The sequence below is a fragment of the Nesoenas mayeri genome, assembly GCF_963082525.1.
Source record: "Nesoenas mayeri genome assembly, contig: SCAFFOLD_35, whole genome shotgun sequence".
Classification (NCBI taxonomy): Eukaryota; Metazoa; Chordata; class Aves; order Columbiformes; family Columbidae; genus Nesoenas; species Nesoenas mayeri.
Genome location: NW_027659961.1, coordinates 203735 through 223011, shown reverse-complemented (window position 1 = coordinate 223011; position 19277 = coordinate 203735). Strand labels below are relative to the sequence as shown.

Sequence of the window (19277 nt, the reverse complement as noted above, 5' to 3'; positions counted from 1 at the left end):
GGCATGTTTGCCGACCTGAAGCCCCCCTCCATGTTTTCCCTATCCCTGGACCTGGTGGTCTCTGTTCTGTACTCGGTGGTTCCTCCAGCAGTGAACCCCCTCATCTACAGCATGAGGAACCAGGAGCTCAAGGATGCCCTGTGCAAACTCATATCCCTCTGTTTTCAGAAGCAATAAACTGGCCATCTTCTTCTATACAGGAATTTTAATGTAGCTGATTACAAGCCCAGCCTGTCAACTGGATTTTCTGGTGTTGTTGGTTGTTTTCTTATTGTAATAATGTTGTCAACCCCTTTCTAATTCACTGCTGGCTTTTCTTTTATAACTGTTGGATGCTTAAATGAGCAGCAGTGCTCTCCTTGTCTCTGAAAAGAATAAAGGGCTCTTTAGTGACTTGTTTTTCACTACGTCCTTCCTGCAAAGGCTTTTTGGAGTTGCAGGGACAGTTACTGTGCGTGGGTGGAGGGGAAAACAGCTCTGGCATGGCAGCCCTGCCAGGGAGCAGCAGCGCTTGTTCTTCCAGAGCTGTTCTGGTTCACCTCCACACTCTCCTTCTCATCCCTGGTGTTGGTGCAAGGCCTGAGTGCTCTGGCAGCTTGGTCACCGTCCTGCTGTGTGTCAGTGCTGTGGGCGCAGGCAGGGACAGGCAATGGGCACTGCTGTGACAGAGCTGGCCCCAGAACAGCCTTTCCAGATAGAGAGGTGATCTCCTATGAGCAGAGCTGGAAGGTTCAAGTCTTCATCAATGAATAGTTCAGCAGTACGTTTGCTTTGTACAGATGAGATGTGAGCAAGCACATCATGTACATGAGGTGACATGAACCTGAGTGAGCACAAACACCATCAACTATTCCTTTCCATTCCATTAAGGCCTGTGGCACAGGCGAGGTCCTGAGGTCACTTCATATTGGGACGAACAACCTATGGGAAATCACCTGAATGCTGCACTGGGTTGTGCTTCCTTGAACTGAGCTCCCTGTGTCCATTCCTTGTGATGTGGGACATGTCAGATGAGTGCAGAGCAGGTGACACACCACAGGGCTGAGGTGCCTCCCGTCCTTTGGGAGTGGCAACGGGAGGCCAGAGGGACACTGTGACTCTTACCTCTGTGTGTAATAGGGACAGACTCTGTCTCTGAGCATCCCTGGGTGAACAAGGAGTCCTGAGACCAACTCAAATATGGATGCCTCACAGGACCTGACATTTCTGTGTGTGACTCCATTAACAAACCCCACTGGATCAGTGAGATTCATCTCAGCTGCTGGGACAGGCTCATTGCAAGTGCTCCAGTCTGTTCTGTCACCCTCACCTGTGATTCTGGGTTGTGCTCTCAAAAGTTAGACATAGTGGTAAGAGGGTTTCCGAGGTCTTTGGAAAAGGCAGATATCGAACCCATCTGCATGAAAAGCATGAAGGAGAAATAACAGCTGGTCAACCTGGAATTTTGCAGGGTCACAGACATGGTGTTCCTTGGTGTCCTAGTAGCCAGATCAGTGATCTCTGGGCTGGAGAATTGGAAGCTGGGTGGGAAGCTGGCTGGACAATCAAGCCAGATGTCATCAGTGGTACAGAGCCCTCCGTGCAGCCAGTTACTAGTAGCAACCCTCAGTGACCAGCACTTGGACCAACACTGTTAAACGTCTGTATTCTCCCTCTGTATGATGTGACGAGTGCACTTTCAGCTTCTCTGTGGATGATGCATAGTTGTGAGGAACCCTTGAACAACCTCGCCTGGTTCACCCTGCCTGGAGCAGGACAGTGAGACAAGTGAGACAAGGCCTCTCTTCAAACCTCAAGTTATTCTGTGATTCAATGAATCTTTCCCTTGGAGAGGATTTTGAAGGCAGAATAGGCAGAGGAAGAATAAAACAAATAAAAGACAGAAAAGTTCTAACTGTTGTCAACAAAAATACAGCAGTTCCTCTGAAGAGTGTTTTTCAACTCAAATCTCTAGTAGGGAATATATTTGATAAATTTGATTAAACAAGTATACTTTTATCTGATTGGGTCCTGGGCCATAAAAAAGGTGATGGATAGTTATGGTATTATGAATACAGTTGTGTCTCAGACACTCATAATCCAGTCAGAATCCTGTGGCTGTGAAGGGGACAGTGAGGCCAGTTCTGTGTCTGGAGGTGACAGCCCAGCAGCAGGGACATGGCTGGGAAAGAACCTCAGCCTAAGTCTGACAGATCCTACCCAGGAACAGATCTTGGAGACAGGTTGTCACATCCATCCCACCTGAGAACATGATGGGACAGCAGCAGGGACATGGTCGTGTGTACCAGAGAAGCTGAAAGGCCAGCAGCACTCATGGGATTTAGGAGATCGTGGTGAGGTTACTTCTCTCTGGTGAAGTGCAAGACCACATGAAGAATAACAGGTTGGATCTCTGCTTGATTGGCAGTTTCTGAGGTGGTAAAGCTTCCAAAGTAGTGGGAAAAAGCAGCAGAGAAAAAAAAAAAAACAAAGCCACCAAGTGCAGATTGGGAAGTTGAAAATGGATATCAGGAGTAAGAAATGTCATGGAAGGGCAGTGCTGTGGGGCAAGAGGTGACCCAGAGGGAGCTGGATCAGCCCATGGTTTGTGATCCAAAGAGCAGCCGGTGAGGGTGCAGACACAGCAGTGAAGGTGCAGAAATGCTGGGCTGAGAGCAGGTGGGGAAGCGAGATGGGTGTCTGCAGCCTGCAGGGAAAGAGGGGCAGGGGCAGCACCATGTAGAACAGCCTGTGGTGGAGATGGCAAAGGGCGCTGTAAGGCTGGAAGGGACCCACAGAACCCACGTCTGTGTCCCCTTGGCCAGGGCAGTTGTCTCTGCTACTGAGGCCCAGGAGCAGACATGTTGTCCTCATGGCACTGGGGCCTCGCTGCCTCCTTGCAGCCCCATGGGGAAGCTGGAAGTTGTTGTCCCAGTGTTGTCCTTCCCTGGGCCTTGCACACCCACATCCCACGGTCCCAGGAAGAGCCCTGAGCCGTGTGTGAGGGACAGGATCCCCCTTCCCATTGTCTGCAGGTCATGGCTCCTCCTACCTGCTTCAGAAAGCAAACCAAGCAAACTCCCCCTGGGAGTTACATCACTTTTCTTTACATCAGATTCTCCACTGAAGTTTGCGTCTGGTTGTTACATCTTTTCTGCAGCTGGCAAATGTGATGTCCATCTACAGGAATGGCCGAAATGAGTATCTGGGGAACTACTGTCAGTCTAAGTTCTGTGCTGGGCAAGGTCATGGAGCAGATACCTTGAGGAACATCCCATTGCACTTACAAGAGAACCATGTGATCGGGCTCAGTTAACATGAGTTTATGAAATACAGGTGTTTTTTAACCAGTCTGATCTCTTTCTATGACAAGGTGACCCCCTTAGTAGATGAGGGAAAGGCTGTGGGTGTTGTGTCCTTAGACTGCACTGAAGCCTTTGACACCGTGTCCCACAGCATCTCCTGGAGAAGCTGCAGCTCATGGCCTGGATGGTGTATCTGTGATGGATCAACAACTGGCTGGATGGATGGGCCCAAAGAGTTATGGTGAACGGAGCCAAATCCAATTGGTGGCCGGTCATGAGTGGTGTCCCCAGGACTCAGTATCAGGGCCAGTTCTGTTTAATCTCTATTAATGAGGTGATCGAGGGCACCCTTATTAAGTGTGCCGATGACACCACGTTGGGTGAGAGTGTTGATCTGCTGGAGGGTGGGACGGCTGTGCAGAGGGATCTGGACCAACTGGATCATTATGCTAGAGGCCAATTGTCTGAGATTTAACCAGAGCAAGTGCCAGGTCCTGCACTTGTGTCACAACAGCCCCAGGCAGCGCTACAGGCTCAGGGAAGAGTGGCTGGAAAATTTTCTGGTGGAGAAGGATATGGGTGTGTTAGTGACAGCAGCTGAACAGGAGCCAGCGTGTGCCCAGGTGGCCAAAAAGACCACCAATAGTATCCTGACTTGTATCAGGAATAGTGTGGCCAGCGGGACTAGAGAAGTGATTGTGCCACTGTACTTGGAACTGGTGTGGCTGCACCTTGAATCTGGTCCTTATCATAAGGACATTGAGGCACCAGAGAGAGTGCAGAGAAGGTGACGAAGCTGCTGAGGGGCTGGAGCACAAGTGTGATCAGGAGTGGTTGAGGGAACTGGTGGGTTCAGTCTGGAGAAGAGGAGGCTGAGGAGAGACTGAGAGGAGGCTGAGAGGAGGTTGAACATGGAGGGTGTTGGTCTCTTCTCATGAGTAGCAAGTGATAGGACAAGAGGAAATGGCTTCGAGTTGTGCCAGGGGAGGTTTAGATTGGATATTAGGAAAAAATTCTTCCTGGAAAGGGCTGTCAGGCATTGGAACAGGCTGCCCAGGGCAATGGTGGAGTCACCATCCCTGCAGGGGTTTAAAAGGAGTTTAGACAAGGTTCTTAAGGAAGATGGTTTAGTGCTCGAGTCAGATTATGGTTCAACTCAATGATCCTGAGCGTCTCTTTCACCTGAAATGATTCTACGATTCTGTGATATCAACTGCATAATTCTCCAATCACTTCTTCTAAGTGCTCTTCACGTACTTGCCTCTTTACCTACAGTCCTGAAAGTTTTCTAATTAAGCACAAAAGTCTTGAATACTAGATGTAAATGATAGAAGCAACATGGCTCTATCAGTCTGGTCTGATACCTGCCAGTCTCAGGCAAACACCTCAGGTACACGGGGCCTCTCGAGGTTTGCACTGGGTGCTTATAGTGAGACTATGAAGCTCAGCCCAAAAACCTGAGAACTCCCGTGAAAACTGGAAAACAACCCAACAAAAACAACAACAAAAAGAACAAAAATCCCCACACTCTATATCAGATGAAATAATTCAATATTTCCAATAAAATGTCTGTGGAATTTCTATCCTTCCAAAATATGAATTTTCAGCATGTGTATGGACTGTGGGAGATGAAACGTTGGCCTTTCCCTGTGCTTGCAGTGCCAGAACTCTGTCTATCACTACGTGTATTTAATCCCCTGGACATGCAGGAGTTTCCAGCTGTCCTTACCCAGCTCACCGTGTCTGAACTCATCTCTTCAGAAGCCTGTCTGGACATTTGCACTTTCCATCACTCCCCAGAGGTTCTTCACCTCTCACTCTTGGCTCATTCAGAGCCTCTCAGTTCTCACTCTGCTTTGAGCTTCAGGCAGGTCAAGTCTTTCAGCAGTTGCTCTCGTACTCCCTACAGGCAACTCTTCAATTATGGCAATGGACCTCGCTGGAAACTACTTAATTTAACCACAGAACTGAGAAACATCATTAAGTTCTATTGTGTTTTCTTTCTTTTTTTCCTTTTTTGTTTCCTCTAATTAAAAATTCCCTGGTGCCTGTTTACATCCTGTTCTCTAAGGAAACATGAAGCAATTCCTGCAAAGAAGCTGTAACAATCAGTGCGAACTTCAGTGCAGAATCTGATGGAAAGAAATGTGCTGGAAATCCCAGGGGCCAATGAGCAGAACAGGGAGTTTGGGGAGCTGGTTATAGATTTCCTGCTAACAGTCTGAGCAGAGAAACATTCTTCACAGAACTGCTCTGTTTATTTGACACCTTTTAGGTCTCCTCCTCTGCCTGTATTTTTATTTTCTTGTTCTTCCACCTCTTCCTTCTTCCAAAACGTTTCCAAGGGAAAGATTCCTGGAACCACAGAGCAACTCTGGTGTGAACATCATCTTGTCTCACTGTCCTGCTCAGGGCAGGGTGACCCAGATGAGGTTGTCCAAGGCCACTTCCCAGCTTTGCACCATCCACTAAGGAGCTGAAGGTTCACTGTGTCACATCATACAGGGGGAGAATAGAGACGTTCAACAGTGTTGGCCCAAGTGCTGGTCCCTGACGGATCCCACTGGTAACTGGCTCTGTGGGCACTTTGTACCACTGGTGACATTTGGGCTCTACGGGGGACTATAGATGCTACATAAAATGCTATATAAAAAGATGTGCTCATGCTTTTGTGACACTAGTACCTCAATGTCCTTCTTGAGATGAGGGGCCAAAACTGAACACAGGATTCAAGATGTGGCCTCACCAGTGCCGAGTACAGTGGCACAATTGCTCCTCTAGTCCTGCTGGCCACACTATTCCTGATACAAGCCAGGATGCTGGTGGTCTTGTGGGCCACCGGGAAACATTCTGGCTCATATTCAGCCAGCTATCGATCAACACCCGCACATCCCTTTCCACCAGGCAGCTTTACAGCCACTCCTCCCTGAGCCTCTAGCCCTGCCTGGGGTTGTTGTGAACCAAGTGTAGGACCCAGCACTTGGCTTTGTTAAGCCTCAGACAATAGGCCTCAGCCCCATGGTCCAGCATGTCCAGATCCTTAGGCATGGCCATCCTCATGTCCCACGTCATGAGGAATGGACATGGGAATTTCAGTTCAAGGGTCTCTAGGCCATCCTAGTTCTGTATTCAGGGCTTCATGGAACATGCAAGAAGAGCTGATGGTGTTTGTGCTGAGTCGGGTTCATCTTATGTCCATGATATGCATGCTCATATCTCATCCATACAGTGGAAACATTGGCTTCTGAGTTACCCATTCAGTGTCCTTGTGTTGAGGGATGAACAACCTCTCTCAGCTGGGGGGAAGGGCCAGTGCTGGAAAAGGTGGTTTTGAGGGGCTGGTCTGTGGTGACTGTGCTGGGCCAGTTTCCCCAGGTTGTCCCATGAACATGGGCACACACCAGCCCCTGCTCTGCTGGTGCTTCAGGGCTCTCCTAGGAGGCCTGGCTGGGAGAGGACCCTGCTGTGTGCCAGCCCTGCACACTCACACACGTCAGCCCTTCACTGGTATTTTCTTCTCTGGGGCATTTGCCAGTTCAGCCCTCCCACCCCCTCCTGAATTGTGCCACCCCCTGCCCTCTCCCCAGCTAAGCCCGCAGAGCAGCCACACTGGAACTGGAACTGGTCCCACAGCAGTGGGGACCAGTGAGAATGAAGGACAGTGAGAATGTCAATCCAGCCGGCATGCTGAGTGGGTCTCCAGCACAGGCAGCTTGCAGACCCAGGTCCAGACTGGCTCCCCAGGACAGCATGAGGATTTGGCCTAGGGGATCCTCAGGAAGGTCCTGCGGCCATAGTGCCAGGGCCACCTGCCCCAAGCTGCCACCTGCAGCAAAGGGTTTTTCTTTCCATGTCTTTCCTGCACACATATAGTGCCCCACTCTTCTCCTGGAACATCCCGTCTCCCCACAGAGCCCTTTCCCAAGAGAGCTGATCTGTGCTGACCTCGCCAGCTGTTCCTGCACCCCTTCCCACGCTCCATACAGCTGCGACCTGGCGGTGATGCTCTGCAGAGCAAGTGAGCTGTGGTGCCCAGGGCCATGGGGTGAGTCTTCAGGCTCATGCTGGTCAGGGTGGGAGGAAGACCCAGCTCAGGGTGGCTCCTGCTCACTCCCCCTCAGCACACAGACATGGCTCCTGCAGCCCCAGAGATCCCAGAGAGGGGATTCTGGGCAAACAAGGCAGTGCGGGGCCCTTTATTTCATTTATACACACAGAGAGTACAGCTCCTTATTTAGAAAAAGACAACGGATCACACCAGACACGTAGATATGGACATAGATATAAGATGAAAAATAATTTTGCTTCTGGGTAGCATTAATACATCAAAGAACACCTAAAACCAAAGAAAAAAAAATAAAAAACTTACAGAACTCATGTTGAACTAGTAATGCGTTATATTACAAATGACATGCAGAAGCAGGAGGTCACTTCATTATAGCTTTTGAAAAGTAAACAGTCATCACTTTCCTTATAGACTCTTTGAGTTCCCTGTTCCTCATGCTGTAGATGAGGGGGTTCACTGCTGGAGGCACCACCAAGTAAAGAACAGACACCACCAGGTCCAGGGATGGGGAGGAGATGGAGGGGGGCTTCAGGTAGGCAAACATGGCAGTGCTGAGGAACAGGGAGACCACGGCCAGGTGAGGGAGGCAGGTGGAAAATGCTTTGTGCCGTCCCTGCTCAGAGGGGATACTCAGCACAGCCCTCAAGATCTGCACACAGGACACCACAATGAACACAAAACACGCAAATGTTAAACAGACACCGACCACAAGAAGCCCAAGTTCCCTGAGGTAGGAGTGTGAGCAGGAGAGCTTGAGGATCTGGGGGATTTCACAGAAGAACTGGCCCAGGGCATTGCCCTTGCACAGGGGCAGTGAAAATGTATTGGCCGTGTGCAGCAGAGCATTGAGAAACCCAGTGGCCCAGGCAGCTGCTGCCATGTGGACACAAGCTCTGCTGCCCAGGAGGGTCCCGTAGTGCAGGGGTTTGCAGATGGCAACATAGCGGTCGTACGACATGATGATGAGAAGGTAAAATTCTGCACCAAATAAGAAAAATACAAAGAAGACCTGGGCAGCACATCCTGCATAGGAAATGACCCTGGTACCTCACAGAGAGTTTGTCATGGATTTGGGGAGAGTGGTGGAGATGCAGTCCAGGTCAAGGAGGGCGAGGTTGAGCAGGAAGAAGTACATGGGGGTGTGGAGGTGATGGTCCCAGGCTATGGTGGTGATGATGAGGCCGCTGCCCAGGAGGGCAGCCAGGTAGATGCCCAGGAAGAGCCAGAAGTGCTAGAGCTGCAGCTCCCGTGTGTCTGTGAACGGCAGGAGGAGGAACTGGGTGATGGAGCTGCTGTTGGACATTTGCTGCTGATGGTCATGGGAAACCTGTCATAGGAAGAAAAGACAGTGACAAGTTATCAGTGACTTATCTGAGCAAAATTAAAGCCATTTCTCACACACCCTCCCCTGCTCCACACCCCCTTGTCCTTTTCCAGACCTTCCTCCAGCTCAGTGTCTGAGCTCTGGGTGGTGCTGGCTGGAGGTGCCTTGAGGAGCAGAGACTGTGCCCGCTGGCTGCTGAGGAGTCAGCCCTGCTCTGTAGCAGGGGGCATGGGAACGGGGGGTAGGGGACAGAACTGGGGTTCAATACTGACATGTGGAGCCTCGATAACTCACCCTTTGCTAAGGTCTCAACACTCCACAAGTAGCCCAAGACAGGCACGGCTAACTTCACAAACCAAACAGCATTTTCAATGATGTAACATCTCTGTGTTTCTGTGTTCCTTAGATAACACTAAGGTACCATTGCACAGGTTTGCATCCTGGTGGGGAGCTCAACTCTTGGAAGGAAACCTCAAAGACATAGCAAAATGTCCTAATAATGTGATTTGATTCAGGGAGACTCAGCTCATTCCCCAGCCCCACACACTGCATTGCCCACAGCCCACAGGTCAGAGCAAAGCTGAGACACAGGTGCCCATGGACACACCTGCAGGAAAGGACCCACAAGATCAGGCTGTGCCTCTGCAGCTGAAACTGCCATCCCCAGAGAGCCTGACAGCAAGAACAAGATCCCAACAGCAGTGACCCAGAGCAGGGGAGCAGGAAGGAAAATGCGGTGAGGGTGGGGGTGAGAGAGGCCAGGGCAGAGGCAGCCGGGCACTCAGACAGCGTCCCCCTTCCCCAGCTGTGCAGCCACCTCCCAGACACCAACAGTGCCGGGCAGCTGCTCTCAGCCCCTGTGCTCTGCAGAGGAACTGGAGCTCTGGCTGCACAGGAGCTGCTTCATGCCTTGGAGCCCCCAGCCCGGAGGGCAGAGGCTTTGCTGGGTGGGACAGGAGGCCAGGGGGCTGCTCACAGGAGGGATCTGACCTGCAGGGGGTCACAGGGACTTTTCTCTGCTCTTCCTCCCATAACAATTCCAGGATCGGTTTCCTCTCATTTCTGATCATTTCCCTGCTGCCTGGAGATTCTCCCCTGGGAGGTGTTTCCCTGTCCATGTCTGTTCCCTGTCAGTGCTCACAGACCATCCCACCCTTTGTGCCCTCCCCCTGGCCCTACAGATCCTACCTGTTCACAGGCACTGCCTGGGGGCATCTTCCTGTCTGCAGGCTGGAAAACAGGACAGGTCAGACTAAGGCTGACGGGTCCAGCCAAGGTGATGCAGGTGCTGTGCACAGGCAGAGGGGTGGGGAAGGGATGTCATGAGCCTTCTGGCAGATGTGCTAATCACTCAGAGATGCAGTTCAGTTGTCTCAGTGACTTGTTTCAGTATAAGAGCTCATTTTCATATTATCCTTTCCTGCACCCCCCAGCCCTTGGGAGAGGAAACTGAAAAGACAGGCTCAGAAAAGCTCCTCATCTGTCTGGTAATCCTTGCATTGATCTTGTCCTTGAGGCATCCCCTTGGAAAAATGCTCGGAGTGATCTGGATGTGTGAGCAGCCCTGACCCACACAGCACCCTCTCCACAGCATAAGCACCTTTCCTGCCCAATAGGGTTTGGTCCTTCCACCACAGCTTCTCCCCTCAGTGTTGCTGGGCTCTCCCGGGCAGGCTGAGCGCTGACCCTCGCAGGTGGCAGAGTCCCTGCCCGGCACAGCCCTGGGGTGCAGGGACCCTGCTCTGCAGGACAGCCCTGGGCACCCCTGCCTGCACATTGACATTTACACCCCACAGCCACCCTGGGGAGAACGCAGCATTCACGTCTTGTCACTCTGACAGTGCAGAAGGCAACCCCTACTCTGCAGCACATCCTCCCCTCTGATCAGAGAACCTCTGAGAGCTGTACTTACATCTCTCGCAGGCTCTACAATGTGTCAGCTTTCTGAGATCCTACCATGATTTGCAGATGCAATGCCCTGCAGCCACAGGCTTCATATCTGAGAGGATTTCATTTCCAGTGAACTCTCAGCATCCTCCCAGCCCAGACTGCGTTTCCCTCTCTGTGCCTGGCTCCTGTGCCCTCGGTGCTGCAGGCAGAGCCCTCAGCCCTGCTGCGTGTGCAGAGGAGCTGCTCCTGGGCAGAGCTGTCTCTCTGCAGCGCTGCCGCTGCCATGAGCTCCCTGTGTCCCAGGAGCCCAGCCCAGCTCAGCAGCACAGGAGCAGCCCATGATGTCCCTTGCTCTGTCCCCTCTGGGATGCTCCAGGTGTCTCTGGGGCTCCAGGGGCACAACTTTGAAGCTGAAGTAATCAGTGATGTTGATTCTCTCTCCCCTGAAGAGGCACATCATTGTGTTCTTTGTATTAAACAATGAATTAGTATGAGAACCAACTTTTCTTGTCCCTTCATTAGACAGGACATCAGGAAGATTACAGCAAAGGATCTAATAACTCTAAACCGAGGGAGGAATATCTTAAGTTGAATGAGTTCAGGCATTTTATTCTGGTTTTATACTCCTAGGTCTAGGGAGACATTCATCCGTCTATGGCCATATCATGTCTGTGCTCACATGGGCTCTTGGACACTTGGTACCAGGTTTCTTGTGCAGGACAGAGCTGGGCTGGTGCCACAGCTGGAGTGGCTCAGCCCAGATGTGAGGCCATGTCCTCAGCCAGGGACCTGACTGGGGAGCTGGAGCTGTCAGTGCTGCAGACAGAGCTGTGACACGGATGGAATGAACTGCCAGGCAGGGTGGCAGGAGTGAGTTCATCTGGTCTGCAAGGACAGCAGCCTCCAAGCACAGCAACAGTCCAGATCAGAACTCAGTCTAGACCTGGAAGGCCATTCAAGGGCCCATAATGAGCTGTTACTACTGCAGGAACACTTAAAAGACAAATAAAGACACTTTGTAGCTACTGATGAATTTAATAAGAGAAAGAGGTGAGAATCCCTGTGTCCTCTTGTCCTCCATCTTCACCAGCCATGTGTACCAGGCATCTGTGACTTGAGACAGGAATCTGCAGAACAACCAGCAATGCATGGGGATCAAGTCGGGGTCACTGGAACTAACACAATCCTCTCCAGTCTATGGGACAGCAGGGACAGCATCCCAGGAGCTGGGACAGCAGGACCATGTCACAGTGAGGCCACTCTCCACCATCTTGGAAAGCTCATGGAGACTGGGGGGACTCCCTGACCACTGGCAGCTCTCACACAGTGTGTGCACTTTTCAAAATGGCCCATGGGTGAGCAGGGGAACTAAGGGCTGTGCCCCAGAGCATGGCCACTGGGAGCCCATTTCTGGGTGTCTGGAAGAGAAGGTGACAGGGTTTGCCCAGGGCAGGTTGTGCCTGTCTATCCTCTTTGCTTTCTGTGAGGAAAGGACAGGGTTGTGGATGTGGTGAGGAAAACAATGGCCCGTTACCTGGAAGTCAGCAAGGCATTCAGCATCATCCTCCACAATATTCTTTGTCAGTGTGTAAGTAGATGGGTAAAAACAATATGGATGGTTGGGCTTGGAAAGGTGCTGTAGAAAGGGAGAAGCTTTCCAGTCCTGAGGACAGTCCAGCACTGGAAGCTGTTTCCCAGGAGTGCGCACTCACTCTGTCCCAGAAAGTGACCAAGACGTGTTTGGATAAAGCCCTGAGCAATCTGGTCTGACCCTGCTGTGAGCAGGAGGTTGGTCAACACACCTCCTGAGGTCCCTTTGAGCCTGAATGACGTTGTCCTTCCTTCCCCTTCATGTTCTAAAATTAGACAAATCTCTCAGGTTCTCTCTGATCACAGAAATGATTAACATGAAGTGCAGGGCTGCTTTACAAGTGCCCCCAAAGAGCCCTGACAACATCTTTTGCATCCCTTTTCATTTGCCCCCACTCAGGGTCTTCTTTTTTTGCTCTATTCATGCCCACCTTGTTGATTCTTTCAGAACAGGTTACTGAAGAGGTTTCAGCATCCACGCACAGACTTCAGCCAGCCAGCAATAATTCACTCATAATTCAATCAGAAGTGAGTGGCTGTGAAGGGGACAGTGGGATCAGTTCTGTGTCTGGAGGTGACAGCCCAGCAGCAGGGACATGGCTGGGAAAGAACCTCTGCCCAAGGGCCCACAGGCCTTACCCAGGAAGAGAGACGGGTTGTCATGTCCATCCCACCTGAGAACATGACAGGACAGCAGCAAGAACATGGTCGTGTCTGTCAGAGAAGCTGAAAGAACAGCAGCACTCATGGGATTTAGAAGATCACGGTGAGGTGACTTCTCTCTGGTCAGGTAAAAGACCACAAGAAGCCTAACGGGTTGGGTTCCCTGCATGAAGGGCAGTTTATGAGATGGTCGAGCTTTTCTTGATAGTGGGAAGAAGCAAGAAAGAGAAAAAACAAGTCTACTTGGAAGGTGAGGACTGGATATGAGGAGGAAGAAATGTCACTGGAAGGGCAGTGCTGTGGTGTAAGAGGTGACCCAGAGGGAGGTTGATCAGCTGATGGTTTGTGTTCCAAAGAGCAGCCAGTGAGGGTGCAGACACAGCAGTGAAGGTGCAGAGATGCTGGGGTGAGAGCAGGTGGGAAGCGAGATGGGTGTCTGCAGCCTGCAGAGAAAAAGGGGCAGGGGCAGCACCGTGTGGAACAGCCTGTGGTGGAGATGGCAAAGGGCGCTGTAAGGCTGGAAGGGACCCACAGAACCCAGGTCTGTGTCCCCTTGGCCATGGCAGTTTTCTTTGCCACTGAGGCCCTGGAGAAGACATGTTGTCCTCATGGCACTGGGGCCTCGGTGACTCCTTGCAGCCCCATGGGGAAGCTGGAGGTTGTTGTCCCAGTGTTGTCCTTCCCTGGGCCTTGCACACCCACATCCCACGGTCCCAGAAAGAGTCCTGAGCCGTATGTGAGGGATAGGATCCCCCTTCCCATTGCCTGGAGGTCATGGCTTCTCCTTTCTGCTTCAGAAAGCAAACCAAGGGGTTTCTGAGCACCACAGCTGAAGAAAAGACTCAAAGGAGACCTCATGGTGGCTACAGCTTCCTCACAAGAGGAGAGCGAGGGGAAGGTACTGATCTCTTCTCTCTGGTGACCAATGACAGAACCCAAGGGAATGGAAGAAGGGTGTGCAAGGGGAGGGTCAGGTTGGACATGAGGAAAAGGTTCTTCTCCAGAGGTGCTGGACACTGAACAGGCTCCCCAGGGAGGTGTCACGGCCCCAACCTGACAGTGTTCAAGAAGAGACTGGACAACGTCCTCACACACACGGGGTGACCTGTGGGGTGCCCTTTGCAGGGACAGCAGTTGGACTCCATGATCCTTGTGGGTCCTTCCAACTCAGGACATTCCATGATTCTATGAAACACTAGGTCAAAAGTCCATGTTTTCATTGTACAGATGAGATGTAAACACACACATCATGTGCATGTCCAGTGTGTGCATGTGGTGAGATGAACCCAAGGGAGCACAAATGCCATCAGCTCTTCCTTGGGTGCCATAAAGGTCAGTGGGACAGAGATGGTGTTCAGGGGTCTCTTCCAATCTGCGTTATTGTAGGATTCCATTAATCTTTTCCTTGGAGATATAAAATGCCCCAGAGTAAATACAGCAGCTTCTCTGAGGAACGTTTCTCCACTCAAACCCGTGATAGGAAATCTATCAGATAAATTTGATGAGAGCAGCTCAGTTTGATCTGCTCACACACTGGACCACAAGGAGGGTGATGGTGGGTACGATGTCTTGTGGTCACTGTGTCTCAGGAACTCATTGTCCAGTAGGAACCAATGGGTGTGGACGGCACTGTGAGGTCACTTCTGCCTCTGCAGGGGATTGGCCAACAGCAGGAACACGGCTGGCAAAGGACTGTGAGGTCACACACACAGACGAGCAATGGGGCCCAATCAGCATGGCTTGATGAAAGGCAGGTCCTGCTTGACCAGCCTGATCTCCTTCTGTGACAAGGTGACCGCTGAGCAGATGAGGAAAAGTCTGTCGTGGGGAGTGAATCCGCCACACGGGCTGTGGGTGTTGTGTCCTTAGACTGCACTGAAGCCTTTGACACCGTGTCCCACAGCATCTCCTGGAGAAGCGGCAGCTCATGGCCTGGATGGTGTATGTGCGATGGGTAAAGAACTGGCTGGAAGGCATTTTAGAGCCATTTGTCCCCTTCCTGTTCACATGGGCATCCCATGAATGCATCACTGCTCTGCCTCAGTGTAGACAGGCACAAGGCCTTCTCCTCCTGGACCTCTCACCTCACTTGTGCTACTGGTTTCTACAGGACCCTCATCCTGGACTGTGGGATGCCCAGAACAGCCCTCCCAAGACAGTCTGACAAAGCCTTTTTTCTACTCCATCCCCACATCCCTGTCCAATCCCCTCATGTACAGCTCAAGGACCAGAAATGTTGGGTACATGTGGAGCATTGAGAAAAATGGTCAGGAAAGCTTTGAGGTGCACAGAGAGCCCATCAACATGTTGGCAAGCTGCTCTCTCTGAACAAGCCCAGAATACCAGCACAGCTTTTGCTGTGTCCCCAAAACTCGCCTAGAAGGTTGGGATATGGAGAAGAGGTTTGGTCTGGGAAGGGACAGACAGGGGCTGGTGGAATTGGTTGGTGTGACCGTGAGACGTCGCCCAAACACCTCAGAAAGTCCTGGCTCTCAGGGAGGCTGCATGGTCCTCTGAGAAAGAAAATATACAAAATGATGTATCATGGAATCATAGAATAATTGTGGTTGGAAGAGACCCTTAAGATCATCGAGTCCAACCATAATCTAAATCTGTCACTAAACCATGTCCCTAAGAGCCCCATCTATCTGTGTTTTAAACACTTTCAGTGATGGGGACTCCACAACCTCACTGGGCAGTCTGCTCCATTGCTTCAAAACCCTTTCCCTGAAGAATTTTTTCCTATATATCCAATCTAAACCTCCCCGTGTGCAACTTGAGGCCATTTCCTCTTGTCCTATCACTTGCTACTTGGGAGAAGAGACCAACACCCTCCATGATAAAACCTCCTTTCCGGCAGCTGTAGAGAGTAATAAGGTCTCTCCTCAGCCTCCTGTTCTCAAGGCTGAACAGCCCAAGCTCCCTCAACTGCTCCTCGTGAGACTGGTGCTCCAGACCCTTCACCAGCCTTGTCACCCTCCTCTGAACTCTCTCCTGCACCTCAATGTCTTCCTTGCCATGAGGGGCCTCAAACTGACCCCAGGATTCAAGGTGCAGCCTCACCAGTGCCCAGTACAAAGGGATGATCACTTCTCTGGTCCTGCTAAAGCTCTGATTGAATCAAGGCTTGAACACCTTGGTGTGACCCAGTTGTTGACGAGTTGGACTGCAGACTCCTGAGGTCCCTTCAACCTCAGTTCCCTCATGATCCCATTGTCATGTTGGGCTCTGTTTCAGACTGGAGCAGAGCAGGCGATGATGGGGCAGGACCCACCTGTGCTGTAGGTGACCATCTAAACCACCATCTCAGCCAGGGAACCAGCCAACACCTCAGTGTGACTCGCTCTGGGCAACGTGTGAGGAGTCCTGGGCAGAGAAGGTTCAGAGGGCATGGGGCGCTGTGCAAGACACAATATGATCTTGGCTTCATGCCTGCAGGCCCATCAGATGTCAGTTGATGTCAATGGATATTAAAATAAGAACTGAAGACCAAGATCCAAAGCAGAGGATGGTGTCAACTTTCTTTCTTTTTCTTTCTTTCTTTCTTTCTTTCTTTCTTCCTTCCTTCCTTCCTTCCTTCCTTTCTTCCTTTCTTTCTCCTTCTTTCTCTCTTCCTTTCTCTTTTTCTTTCTTTCTTTCTCCTGAGGTCCCTTCAACCTCAGTTCCCTCATGATCCCATTGTCATGTTGAGCTCTGTTTCAGACTGGAGCAGAGCAGGCGATGATGGGGCAGGACCCACCTGTGCTGTAGGTGACCATCTAAACCACCATCTCAGCAAGGGAACCAGCCAACACCTCAGTGTGACTCGCTCTGGGCAACGTGTGAGGAGTCCTGGGCAGGGCAGGTTCAGAGGGCATGGGGCGCTGTGCAAGACACAACATGATCTTGGCTTAATGTTTGTAGGGCCATATGGTGGCAGTTAATGAAAGAGTTTTCCAGAACTGGGGATGGATTTAGCACACAAATGTCTTCAGCTCCAGGGACACAAACACCTGGTGCCAGTGTAGATGCCCCGGGAACCCCTGCCCAGGCTCCACCTGCACTGCATGGTGCTCTGGTCTCCCCAAGTCCTGTGTGACAGATGCCAATCCCAGGCCAGCACCTCAGGTACACTGGGCCCTAAAATGGCCATGGCTGTTTATGATGAGACAGCTGATGACTGATGTACTAAGGGTACGAGAAGAAATATTGGTCTTGTCCTGTACTTCTACTACCAACATTCTATGATTTCATCTCTCTCGCCATTCAGGAGTTCCCACCTCTCCTGATTCAATGTCCCTGTCCAAGGACAACTTTCCAGCCCTGTCTGGACGTTTGCCCTTCCCAGTGCTCTTGGGTTTCTCGTCCACTTGCTCTTTGGTCATTCAGTGGCCTCTCAACTGTCTGGTTTCTGCTTTGAGCTTCAGGGAGTTACAAACTTGCCCCGTTCTTCAGAGCTCTAATTGACATGGCAGTCAACACACTCATTGTGTTTATTTCTATCCTCTCCTGTCTCTCTGTCTAAAGCAGTTCTTGTGTGGGTGTCCCTTGTGGATGCTGGACCTCATCAGATCCACTTACACACACAGCTGAGGACAGTGTTTTGCTGTTGATTGAACTGTGCAGTGTTTGCACAGGAGAGCAGGTGGAGCTGGTGCACAGGAGCTGCAGCATCTCCTGCAGAGCTCAGTGGAGAAGTCTGATGGAGGAAAAGTGATGCAATCTCTGGTGGCCAATGACGGAACCGGCAGGCTGGGGGTGGGGGTGAGGAGCCAGCTTGTCCATACAGTGTCCAGCCTCAAGGGACTGTTCTCCTGCCTGTCCAGATGTCTTCAGGAGACCCTCAGGATCAATGTCCAGTGTAGAATGCTGCTGTCACTGCTTCCATACACTGAAAAATGACAGAAAATTTCATTGAAAGAAGAAACCCTCCTATATGAAATCTTCTTTGAAACCTTCATCAGCAAGTGTCCCATTGAAACCTTTCCAGTTAGTTCTACAAGTCTTGAAGATGTGAAGGAAATTACAGAAAGAAACATCGCTCATTAGGCCTTTCTGTGTTTTAATGAGCCCCGTGGTGTATTTGGTGCTGAGTCCATGAACCTCAGATACCAAGCACAGACTGAAGAATCTGCTCAAGAAGTCCAAGCCAGAAGCAAACTCCAAAGTACCTTGAAGCATTAATGGGCCCCACTGAGGGCTGTTACTGACAGAGCCTCCCAGGGACTCATTAGAGCAGATAATTGGAGGCAGTGATTGCATCAGGCAAAGGAAAAGTGCAGCAGCTCTGATGCTGAGAAAGCCCTTGGTTTGTCTGATGAAGGACAATGGCCAAGCCTTGAGCCCCTGTCCCTGGAAGGGAGATCCTGTCCCTCACGTGTGGCTCAGGGCTCTTCCTGGGGCTGTGGGGAGTGCGATGCCCAGTGCAGGACAATGGTGTGACACTCCCTGGGGGTGCAAGGAGGCAATGGGGTGCCATGGCCATGACAACCATGTGTCTCCTCTTAGGCCTCGCTGGCAGGGACATCAGCCATAGCCAAGGGGAAAAATACCTTGGCTCTTTCAGGAACATCCAGCCTTGCCAGCGCCCTTGGCCATGTCCACCATGGTCCATCCTGCACTGTCCCAGGCCTGTGGCTGTTTCCCCACAGGCTGCAGACACCCCATGTGCTTCCTCACCTTGTTCTCAGCCCAGCGTGTCCCCACCTGTGCTGCTGTCTCTCCATCCTCACCAGCTGTTCCTGGAAACACCAAATCATGACTGATCCAGAGTCCTTCTGAATGAACACAGCACTGCACTCAGAATGGCATTTCTTGATCCTGAGCTCTACTCTGGACTTCCAGAGCTGCAGTTTCTGATGGTTTTCTTTTCTCATGCTGTTTCCCAACAACAACAAAAAAAAATTAAATATTGACACCATCTTGGAAAGTGATTTTCAAGATTTCTGAAGCTACTACTGCCCTTTCTTGTCATGGTTTTACCACAGCCACCAACTAAGTCTTTGATAGCTGCTCACATCCTGCTCCCAGTCCCCAGGTGGGATAAGGGAGAGAAATGAATGGGAAGGGAGAAACTTGTGGGTTTAGACAAAAATTAATAAGACAATAAAAATAATACACTACTACTAATAATATACTCGTACTAAGATATACATAAAGTAAAATATATGACACTCAGTGCAATCCCCCACAGAACTCCATTTGTGCTGAACAGGCAGCCCAAAGGAAGAGAGCACCCTGGTCCTGAACAGCTGATCCAGGCAAGAGACAGTACAAGTGCAAAAGACAGAGAGGCCCAAGGGCCAACTGAAAAACCACAAAACATCGTAAAACTGAACTAAAACTGGACTCCCAATAGAATGGAACTCCCAAAGAGAGCTAAGCAATGTAGCCGGAAAACCGAAATTAAGGGCTGGAAAAGGCACCTCCAGTTTTATACCGAGCATGACACTAATGGCAGAGAATAGCTTGTTGATTGACT

At 50.9% G+C, this 19277-nt stretch overlaps 1 pseudogene across 1 annotated transcript; it reads right to left on the bottom strand.

Moving 5' to 3' along the window:
- Positions 1-7318: 7318 nt before the first annotated feature.
- LOC308052604 (olfactory receptor 14J1-like) lies at positions 7319-8653 on the bottom strand (annotated as a pseudogene). The gene has a single exon. The product of its transcript is annotated as an olfactory receptor 14J1-like (transcript).
- Between the last annotated feature and the right edge of the window lie 10624 nt (positions 8654-19277).